The sequence below is a fragment of the Kogia breviceps genome, chromosome 19 (assembly GCF_026419965.1).
Source record: "Kogia breviceps isolate mKogBre1 chromosome 19, mKogBre1 haplotype 1, whole genome shotgun sequence".
Lineage (NCBI taxonomy): Eukaryota > Metazoa > Chordata > Mammalia > Artiodactyla > Physeteridae > Kogia > Kogia breviceps.
In genome coordinates, this window is record NC_081328.1 from 26947337 (window position 1) to 26957999 (window position 10663).

The 10663-nt window shown below is 42.5% G+C and overlaps 1 pseudogene; it reads left to right on the top strand.

Annotated features, from left to right (window-relative positions):
• The first annotated feature begins 305 nt into the window (after positions 1-305).
• Positions 306-2491, top strand: LOC131746401 (growth hormone-inducible transmembrane protein pseudogene; annotated as a pseudogene).
• The last annotated feature ends 8172 nt before the right edge of the window (positions 2492-10663 follow it).

Below are 10663 nucleotides of genomic sequence, written 5' to 3' on the forward strand. Positions count from 1 at the left end.
GCCGTATTCTGGGCAGTGTGCCTGGATCCAGCCGTACATGGAGCAACCTGCCTGCCCTGGTGAAGTTTGCATTCTAATAGGGGTTCCATAATCTAACAAAATACATGACAGCACTTGGAGTGAGTCAGATGTGAACAAGTGCCATGGAGAATATGGAAGAACAATAAGAGAGAAGGGGAGCCCCCTGGACAGGGAGATGGCTACCTTATAAGGGGTGGTCATGGGAGCCCCTCTCCTAGGGTCACATTTTAGCAGTGACTTGAGGAAGTCAGGGAACAAGCCATGCGGATAATTGGAGGAAGAACATGTCAGGCCGACAGAACATCAAGTGCAAAGATCCTGAGCTGGGAGTGACTAGGAACATCAGTGTGGCTGGAGCAGAACAGGTGAGGGAGAAGGTGTTTGGAAATGAGAGGAGAGGTAGGTCAGGTCCCCTGTGTGGTGCCTTGCTGTCATTGTAGCGATGTTGGCTTTTGCTGGAGTGAAATGAGAAGTCACTAGAAGGTTTTTTTAAATTAATTTTTATTGGGGTATAGTTGCTTCACAATGTTCTGTTCGTTTCTACTGTACAGCAAAATGAATCAGTTATACATATACATACATCCCCTCTTTTTTGCATTTCCTTCCCATTTAGGTCACCACAGAGCATTAAGTAGAGTTCCCTGTGCTATACGGTAGGTTCTCATCAGTTGTCTATTTTATACGTAGTATCAAGAGCGCATATATCTCACTAGAAGGTTTTGAGCATGGTCTGATTTGTTTTTAAAGGCTCCACTCAGATTATTGTGTTGAGAATAGACTGGGTGAGGGAGTGAGGAAGGGTGAGTGAGTAGGTCAGCTAGTTACAATTGTCAGGTTAGGCGGTAACAGTAAAGTAGAAGCAGTGACGTTAGTAAGAAAGGTTTAGATTCTTGTAGAACCACCAGGAATTTCTGTTATTCCATCTGGTGCTTATAACTCCCTCTAGATTGCCTTTGGCATCCTGCCAATCAGCACTATCAAGGTTTCAGTTGCATTGAGCATTCTCTGTATCCTGGAGCCAAGCATACAGCTTAAATCCATGCATAGCCTCCCAAGCTCAATCTCCATATCAAAATAAATGAGCACTAACATTACATAAATCCTACATAGGAAACTGGATAAAGTAGGCATCTTTAACCATCTATATTCTGATCACAGGTTATAAAAAGTCCAACGCCAAAAGGAATGCAGAATGCCTCCAGATGGTATCATATTCGGATAAAGAAATATAAAATGTCATCATGCATGTGAAACACTTCTAACCAGAAAAGGAAAAGAGAGCAGAAGAGAGGAAGGCAGACCAGGAAAGTGATAAAATTTGCTAACCCTAAAAGTGGGTGACTGGCATGGTGCAATAGTTCTTGTCAATCCGTTTGGAGGCAAAGCTACAAAACTGTTTTCCAACTGCTGACGTTAAGAAGTTGTATCTTGAGTTTTTCTTATTTAAGATGAAGGCTTTAGCACAGTTCTCTTCATCTTTTCCTTCCCTGATTTCTGTTCATAGAGTCTGAGAGTTTAGCTCAACACAATTTTTATTAAGTAAAAATTATCGAGTAAGAGGTGGGCGGAGGGCTTCCCGGGTGGTGCAGTGGTTGAGAGTCCGCCTGCCGATGCAGGGGACACGGGTTCGTGCCCTGGTCCGGGAAGATCCCACATGCCGCGGAGCGGCTGGGCCCGTGAGTCATGGCCGCTGGGCCTGCGCGTCCGGAGCCTGTGCTCCGCAACGGGAGAGGCCACGACAGTGAGAGGCCCGCGTACCGCAAAAAAAAAAAAAAAAAAAAAAAAAAAAAGAGGTGGTGGGCAGAGGGCGGTTGTCTTTCGCTGCCCGGAACATGCGAACTGCGCATGTCAGATCTGCTTGGTAAACCAGGTGCACCACCGTCCTGGCCACAAGACTTGTGTGTCTCTGGACACTACCTTCCAGGGTTTTCCTCCCAGCTTTCACCAAGGCCTCCCCTGTTGTGAAGAATCCCATCACGAAGAATCGATGGCTCTTCACACCCAGCAGGGAATGTGCCACCAAGATAAGAATATTGGGATCTGGCATGGGAAAGCTGGCCAAGGACTCAAAGCGGCAGCTTTGGAACCATCATTGGAAAAAATATTTAAAATTGATCAGATGAGATGTTTTATTGCTAGAGGTACTGCTGTTGGTTTTGGTGTTCTGTGCTACTGTGGCTTGGAAATGTCTAATGAGATTGGCGCTATTGAAAAGGCTATAATTTGGCCTCAGTATGTGAAGGATAGAATTCATTCCACCTATATGTAGTTAGAAGGAAGTATTGGCTTAACAGCTTTGTCTGCCCTGGCAGTGAGCAGAACTCCTGCTCTCCTGAACTTGATGATGAGTTGTCATGCAGCCATGATTGGAGCTGGAATGCTGGTACAGTCGATATCATATGACAGGAGCCCAGGCCCAGAGCATACTGTAAAGTACATACGTGATCATGTTTGGCTTTCCATTGTTTGACACTGTTAGGAGAATCCACAATCCCAATCACATGGAGAATTCCTGTTATATAGTATGTGTGCATGTGAGTCTTACTTTTGAATCATCTAGAACAAAATATCCTTAAAACACTCAAGAAAATACTCAAAGCATGGAAATTGTTGCATTTTTAAGTATACAGACAATATGTTCATAACTGCTGAATATTTTTGTAAATTTATTGAAGTGTTTAAAGGAAAACATGCTTGCCTTTCTCATCTCTTCAAGCTTTAAAACCTGTTTGTGGTTTACACTTGAGATTATGAAAGCAGTTTTTCCCCTCAGATTTGGTTTCTTGCATTCCCTCTCAGAGAAATCACTAAAAAATGGAAGGCAAAGTGAGGTTTTTACATGAACTATAATCAATCAAAAATATAATGGAGAAAATGCTTCATTAGAGTTTTCCCTAGCAGAATTTTCCTCCTCTCCTCCATAGACCATTATTTAACTCTCTTGTGCCATTTGTAGGTTTTTTGATACAGAAGAGTTATTTTTGGAAGTTCTTATGAATGAAATAAGTATATGATTATTGAGATAGTTGGTGTTTTGACAAAGATTTATTACAGTAATCCAGAAATAATTATTCTTACCACCTCAAGTCACATAGAATGCTTATTTCTGACATAATAAAGGTCCCAGTCAGATAAAAAATTAAAAAGTAAAAATTATCACTATTACTAACTAGATATTGAAAAATGACCATTCTAAAGACTCTGGTTCCCCACCAGCTCTCTCAGATAAAAGCTGATTTTTTTTTTCATACTCCATGTGGTAGGTTGAAAAATGACCTTCCAAGAAGAGATCCACATTCCCATTCCTGGAATGTTACCTTATATGGCAGTTTTTGCAGATGCCATTAAATTCAAGATCTTGAGGTGGGGAGATTATCCTGGATTATCTGGGTCAGTTCAAAATGCAATCAAATGTACACTTCTTAAGAGTGAGGCAAAAAGAGATTTAACACACACACAGAGGAGAAGGCAATGTGAAGATAGAGCAGAGAGAGATTTGAAGAGGGAGCACAGCCTTGCCAATACCTTGATTTTGGCTCCGTAATACTGACTTTGGACTTCTGACCTCTAGAACTGTGAGAGAATAAATTTCTGTTGTTTCAAGCCACAGAGTTTGTATTAATTTGTTACAGCAGCTACAAGAAATTAAGACACCCACATACTTGAGAGCTGCAGTTTAAGTAAGTGGTTTGTTACCCTGAATGCTACTTCTAGACATAGCTTTCCCCTTTATCTATCAGACTTCACCATCAGACACCTCTTTCTTTTACTGTGATCTGGCTATCTCCTGACCACTTCCCACTCATCAAGGGATTTAGTGCTCAGCTGGCTTCATTCTCTTCACTCTCACTCTTTCAATCTACTTGGAAATTTCAACAATGCTCTGTTCCTGCAGATTTTTTACTATGCAGTTGAGAGGACGTGCCCTTCTCTCCACTCCAGCCTTCCACACTTTTATGCTTCTCCCGAAATCTTATCATCACCAATAACCTTACACCTTCTGAAATCTCAGTTCCAGTCATGCCCCTCCCATCTACCACCTCCAGCCCTCCCGGCTCATGGACTCAATTCTCTGCCCCAACCGTCTCTTGACCACACAGGGGCTGCCATTGCACTGATCCTACCACTTATCACTACTCCACACCACCCCCCACCCCTGTAGGTCCTCATTTACCTCCAGCTTAGAAGCTTTGATCTAGTTTGAGAACCATTTCCTTCCTAACACCCTTATTGGCCCTACCCTCTGTTTCTTCATCTGATTAAGCCTCCAATCTGCTTAACCAAACTATCTACCTACTCTGAGCTAAACATCTTACTTTAAATTCATGATGACTAATCTCAACTCAACACTGCCCAGCACTCCTACCCTACTTCCCTAGGATATTTGTTTTGTCTTTCTCCAACACAAATATTTCGGAACTTCTCGTTTTCAACAGACCACACATTTCCTCACTCAATCTCTGCTGATGACTTTGACTCATTCCTGAGTGAAAAACAAAACAAAACTCAGGAATCAGATGAAACGAACCTATCTTCCCACCACTAAAGCCACTCAAAACCCACTTTTCCTTCTCTATTGATATGATGGAATAATTGTCCCAGCTCCTAGCTGTGACCCATTCTTCCATGTTTACATGGGATCTCATCCCTGCTCAAGGAACTTGACCCTATAGTTTTCCCTTTTCTCTTGTGTTATCAACCGCACTTTCACAACTGGACTGTTCCCATTGGCTCACATACATTCTTTAATATCACTCATCTAAAAAAAATTTTTAAAGCAAACACCTGTCTTTCACTCCCACACTGGCCTCCAGCTACTTCATTTCTCTGCAGTCTTTCACACCCAAACCCCTCAAAATTATCTATACTCAGTCTCTATTTTCTTACCTTCTTTTCTCAACCTACTTTTTGGGGGTTCATCTCTCACCCCAACCACCTTCATGAAAAACTCCTTCAGTTTTTATCAGAGTCTCAAAACCAATGGTCAATTCCCTATTCTCATATTACCCAATCACTTAGCCCCTTTTAACCCAGTTAGCTACTTCCTTTTTTACACCTACTTTTCCCTGGGTTTCCTTAATACCATGCTCCCCTGGCTTACCTTGTACCTCACTGGCCACTCCTTTGTTTCATTTGTTGGCTCCTTCTTGTCTCCTAAGTCTCTAAATGTTGGAATACTCTGGACCCCATCCTTAGCCTTCTTCCCTTCCCTATCGGCACTTTCTCCCAATCTCATCTTGTCCAGTTCTGTCACTATGAATGCTAACCTATATATTGCTAACTCCAAAATCTGTACCTGCAACACTGATCTTCCCACTAAGATCAAGACCCAGATATCCAGCTACCTCCTCAGCATACCAAGTTTAACGAATCTTAAGGAGAAATCTTGATCCACCCCCCAAATCAGCCATGTGCATGTCACTAAGTGATAACCCCATATATGGTACCCCCCTATACCCAGTTGCTCAGGCCAAAATCCTCTTTCTCTCATCACTTACATCCAGTCCTCAGCAAGTGCAACATATATTTCTCAAATCCAAGCCACTTCTTAGCAACTCCATCAACACTCCAGACCACGCCATCATCACACCTCACCTACACCATTGCAGCAGTCTCCCTTACGCATCTCTCTTCTCCAACCCTTGTCTCTCTGTAACTCATTCTCTGAAGATCAGACATAGAGAGTTTTTCCAAGATTAAGTGTGATCACTGTCACTCTATTTAAATCTCTCTGATAGCTTCCTGTGGCAATTAGAATAAAATCCAAATTCTCTAGTATAGCTTACCAAGCCCTCTGTGATCTGACCCTGCATTAATCTGCTACAGCTTTGTTACAGAGATGGAATTTTCCGCTGCGCATTGTGCCTTTTCTCAGGGTTCCTCCTATTTTTCTGCTCTCTTTATTTTTATTTTTTTTATTTTCTCTTTTCCAGCTTTACTGAGATACAATTGACCTATAACGTATGTCAAACCATCACACTGTGCACCTTTAACTTGTGAGGAAGCTCCAAAGCACCGAGCAGGCTGCCACGTGGTAAGTGCACAATACATGTTTGTAAACGAGTGAAGGAAAGACTATGTCCGGACTATGTCAAGGAGTTGTTTTGAACTGTAGCTTCTTATTACCTCTGTCACCCTCTGCTGCTGATTACAAAGCGCCCTCCCAGCTTTTGCCTTTGCCAGTTTTTTCTTTAGTTAGCAGTCTCTGCTTTGGCCACTAGATGGCACAAGAGGAAAGTTCTTTAAAGATCAGGAATGAAGGAAAGGTGCTTGGGAGAGTTGAGCGGCAATAGGAACAAGGCAGCCACCCCCAGGGTTAATTGAACAAACCAGGTAGCCAGCATTTCACCGAACACATTGGAAGGAAGCAAAGCCTCCACAAGGCTGGATTTGAAACGACCTTTGGGCACTGGTGGATACAAAGACAAAAATACTCTCTGCAGATAGTAATAACCACCTGGTACATACTGCTGCCTTTTAAAGCCTTGCTGTAATCTGGGAGCACTGACGTGACTTACAGAAGCACCTGACAACTCCACTTGCTGAGATTCGGTGCTCACGAAGAAACTTTCTATTACAAATGGACTTTGTCTTTAGATCTGCCTCCAGGGAGAAAAAGCTATGGTCATTCCAGCATAAGACCTTCCAACCTTGTGACAGGTGTTATGTTTCACTGTAACAATAAATCGGTATTCTGTTTTAAACATCAGTCTCCTATGAGTTTGGTAAATGTGAATTGCAACCAGGAAAAGGACTTTCTCTTGGCAAAATGAACTATCTGATCCTATTCGAGTGGTGTGATGTCTGTGTTGAATGCCTCCTATGACATCTCTTGGTGGCACCACTGCTCTGGTGACCCATTTTCTACACACCCTTCTTTCACACATCTGTGGCCATGATTCCCCATCCTGGCTGCATATCAAAATTATCCATGAAGATTGTTACTGATGCAGAGTCGCAGACTCCAGCCCCAAAGATTCTAATTCAATAGATCTGGCGTTGATCTGGGAATCTGTATTGCTAAGAAGCCCAGTTGATTCCAACGAGCCTGGCTCTACACCTACAGTGTTTGAGAACCATTCATCTTTCTAAGTATAATTCCACAGCTTAGTCCAGAACCACAGATTCATGGAATATTTTTTTTGAAAAAGGTCTCCACGTCAATAAGAATGCCTTTTACAGCAACCCTGAACCCTCAGGTTCCCAGGGAAGGCATCAAGGACTAGACAGGAAGCTGCTAGGCCATTAAATCCTAACAGCCACAAGAAACTAGCAGACCTCTGGGACCTTTGACCTTTAACCAAAAGTATCAAGAGAATCCCATTAGCTCTTGGAGAAATGGCCCTGTCTGGTCAAACATGTATACATGAAGGACTTCCCCAGTGGTCCAGTGGTTAAGACTCCGTACTTCCACTGCAGGGGGGCACGGGTTCGATCCCTGGTCAGGGAACTAAGATCCTGCATGCTGTGTGGTGCAGCAAAAAATAAATAAATAAATTATACACACACACACACACACACACACACACACACACACACACACACACACGTACACATGAGACCATGAGACCAAGGTCAGATACATAATTTGTGAGCCCAGTACAGAATTTAAAATTATTAAAAAATTGAAGATGGAGACCGCAGGGCATTAAACTAAGTGTGCGGCCCTTCTGAACAAGAGGCCCTGTGCAACTGCCCGGATCCCATGCTCGTGAGGTTGGCCCTCTACAGGACTATTGGGACAGGCTACCACTGAGGCAGGAAGATTATTATAAATCAAGGGATAGCTGTATTTTTATCTGATCTTCTTTTCAATTTGCTTATTTTCCTGCATCCACACAGCAGCCAAGGTGATCTCTTTAAAGTGCAATCTGTCCCGTCCCTCCCCTGCATTAACTGATCCAGCGGCGCCCATAGATCCGGCATCAACTCTAAAGCCCTGAGCAGGGCTAGCACACTCGTTTGCAGTTTGACTCCTGCCCACTGCTCTCATGTTATGCTCCCCATTCTTTCTCTATACAACAGTCCACTGCCCTTGTTTCAATTCCTCTAGCTTTCCAGGCTTCTTTCTGCTCAGACCTCTCATGAATGCCATTCTCTGTGGCTTGAAAAATCTTCCCTACCTGTCCTAACCTGGCTAAATTTTGACTATCATTCAGGTCATAGGTTAAATGTCTCTTCCTCATGGAAGCTTTCTCTGACCCACCTTGGGACACACTCTCCTATCACCCTCCCCTTGCCTTTATAAATTTATTCCCACTGTTGTTAAATGGTGAATTGTGCTATTATTTGTTTAATGTCTGTCTCCCCTGCTAGACCATATGCTTCTATCTTATTATTGTTTGCCACAGTACCTAGAACACAGGAGGTGCTCAAGAAGTATTTTTGAATTAATGAATGAAAAATACCAACAAAGGCAGAAAGGGTGAAAATATCAGGCGCTGTGCGTGTTCCTCTTATTAAAGAAACACATCCATTCCAAAGCCCAAATCACTCCAAAAATGGATACTTGGCATTAAAATCTCCCTTAGAGGGCTTCCCTGATGGCGCAGTGGTTAAGAATCTGCCTGTCAATACAGGGGACACGGGTTCGTGCCCTGATCCAGGAAGATCCCACATGCCACGGAACAACTAAGTCCGTGCACCACAACTACTGAGCCTGCGCTCTAGAGCCCGTGAGCCACAACTACTGAGCCCACGTGCTGCAACCATTGAAGCCCATGCGCCTAGAGCCCATGCTCCGCAGCAACAGAAGCCACCACAATGAGAAGCCCACGCACCGCAACAAACAGTAGCCCCCATTCGCCCCCGTAGAGAAAGCCCGCGTGCAGCAACGAAGACCCGACACAGTCAAAGATAAATAAATAGATAAAATAGAAAAATAAAACCCCAAAACCTCCTTTAGATAGAAAAGGAAACAAAAGCAAAAATATACAAATGGGACCTAATTAAAAATTTTTGCATCGTAAAGGAAACCATCAGCAAAACAAAAAGACAACCTACTGATTGGGAGAAAATACTTGCAAAGGATATGTCTGATAAAGAGTTAATGTCCAAAATATATAAACAACTCATACAACTCAATATCAAAAAACAAACCACCTGATTAAAAAATGGGCAGAAGACTTGACTAGACATTTTTTCAAAGAAGACATACAGATGGCCAACAGGCACACGGAAAGTTGCTCAACATCGCTAATCATCAGGGAATCCACAAATCCACAATGAGACAGCATCTCATACCGGTCAGAATGGCTATCATCAAAAAGACCACAAATAACAAACATTAGCAAGCATGTGGAGAAAAGTGAACCCTTGTGTACCATTGGTGGGAATGTAAACTGGTGCAACCATTGGAAAAGACTATGGAGATTCTTAAAAAAAAAACGAAAAATAGAACTACCACAGACCCAGAAATTCCACTCCTGGGTATATATCCAAAGAAAATGAAAACACTAATTTGAAAAGATATAGGCACCCCAATGTTCATAGCAGCATTATTTATAATAGCCAAGTGTCCATCAACAGATGAATGGATAAAGAAGATGTGGTGTATATACACATATTAACCATAAAAAAGACTGACATTTTGTCATTTGCAACAACACAGATGGACCTGGAGAGTATTATGCTTAGTGAAATAAGTCAGAGAGAAACAAATACTGTATATTATCACTTATATGTGGAATCCAAAAAAAAACAAAAAACCAAACAAATAAATATAACAAAACAGAAACAGACTCACAGATACAGAGAACAAACTCTACCAGTGGGGGGAGGGCAAGGCATGGGTAGGGGATTAAGAGGTATAAACTATTATGTATAAAATGAATAAGAGGGCTTCCCTGGTGGCGCAGTGGTGGAGAGTCCGCCTGCCAATGCAGGGGATGCGGGTTCGTGCCCCGGTCCGGGAAGATCCCACATGCGGCGGAGCGGCTGGGCCCGTGAGCCATGGCCTCTGAGCCTGCGCGTCCGGAGCCTGTGCTCCGCAACGGGAGAGGCCACAACAGTGAGAGGCCTGTGTACCGCAAAAAAATAAAAATAAAAAAAGAATGAGATACACAGATATATTGTACAGCACAGGGAATATAGCCAATATTTTATAAAACTTTAAATGGAGTATAATCTATAAAAATATTGAATCACTATGCTGTACATCTGAAACTAATAAAATATTGTATTTAATTTTAAAAATAAAATGAAATAAACAAACTTCCCTTATGTAAAGGTTGACCATACCTCACAATTTTTCCAGGACAATCCAATTTTTAACAGTGTGCTTATTGACAGTACTTACTTTTGTTCACCAAAACTCCCTGTTTGGACATTGAATTACATGGACCTCCTGCTTACATACCACACTTTGGCAACATGAACCATCTTTCTTCTTCTCTTTCTCTCTCTGCGTAGGTGAGTTGATGATACAGTTTCTGTGCTTTGGTGGCTGTAGTATTAACAGAAGAGCTTAAGTTATTAAACCAGGCAGCTTTAATCTGTGAGGTCTCCTGAAGCAGTGAGGATTAATGTATTTTTATTGCAGAGCCAATGTAGCTATTCCATCGAGCTAGGGTTTGCTTCCAGCAACCCCCAAACTGGCCCCACTGCCTTTCTCTAGACGCACTTCCCAACCGTGAAGGATGCG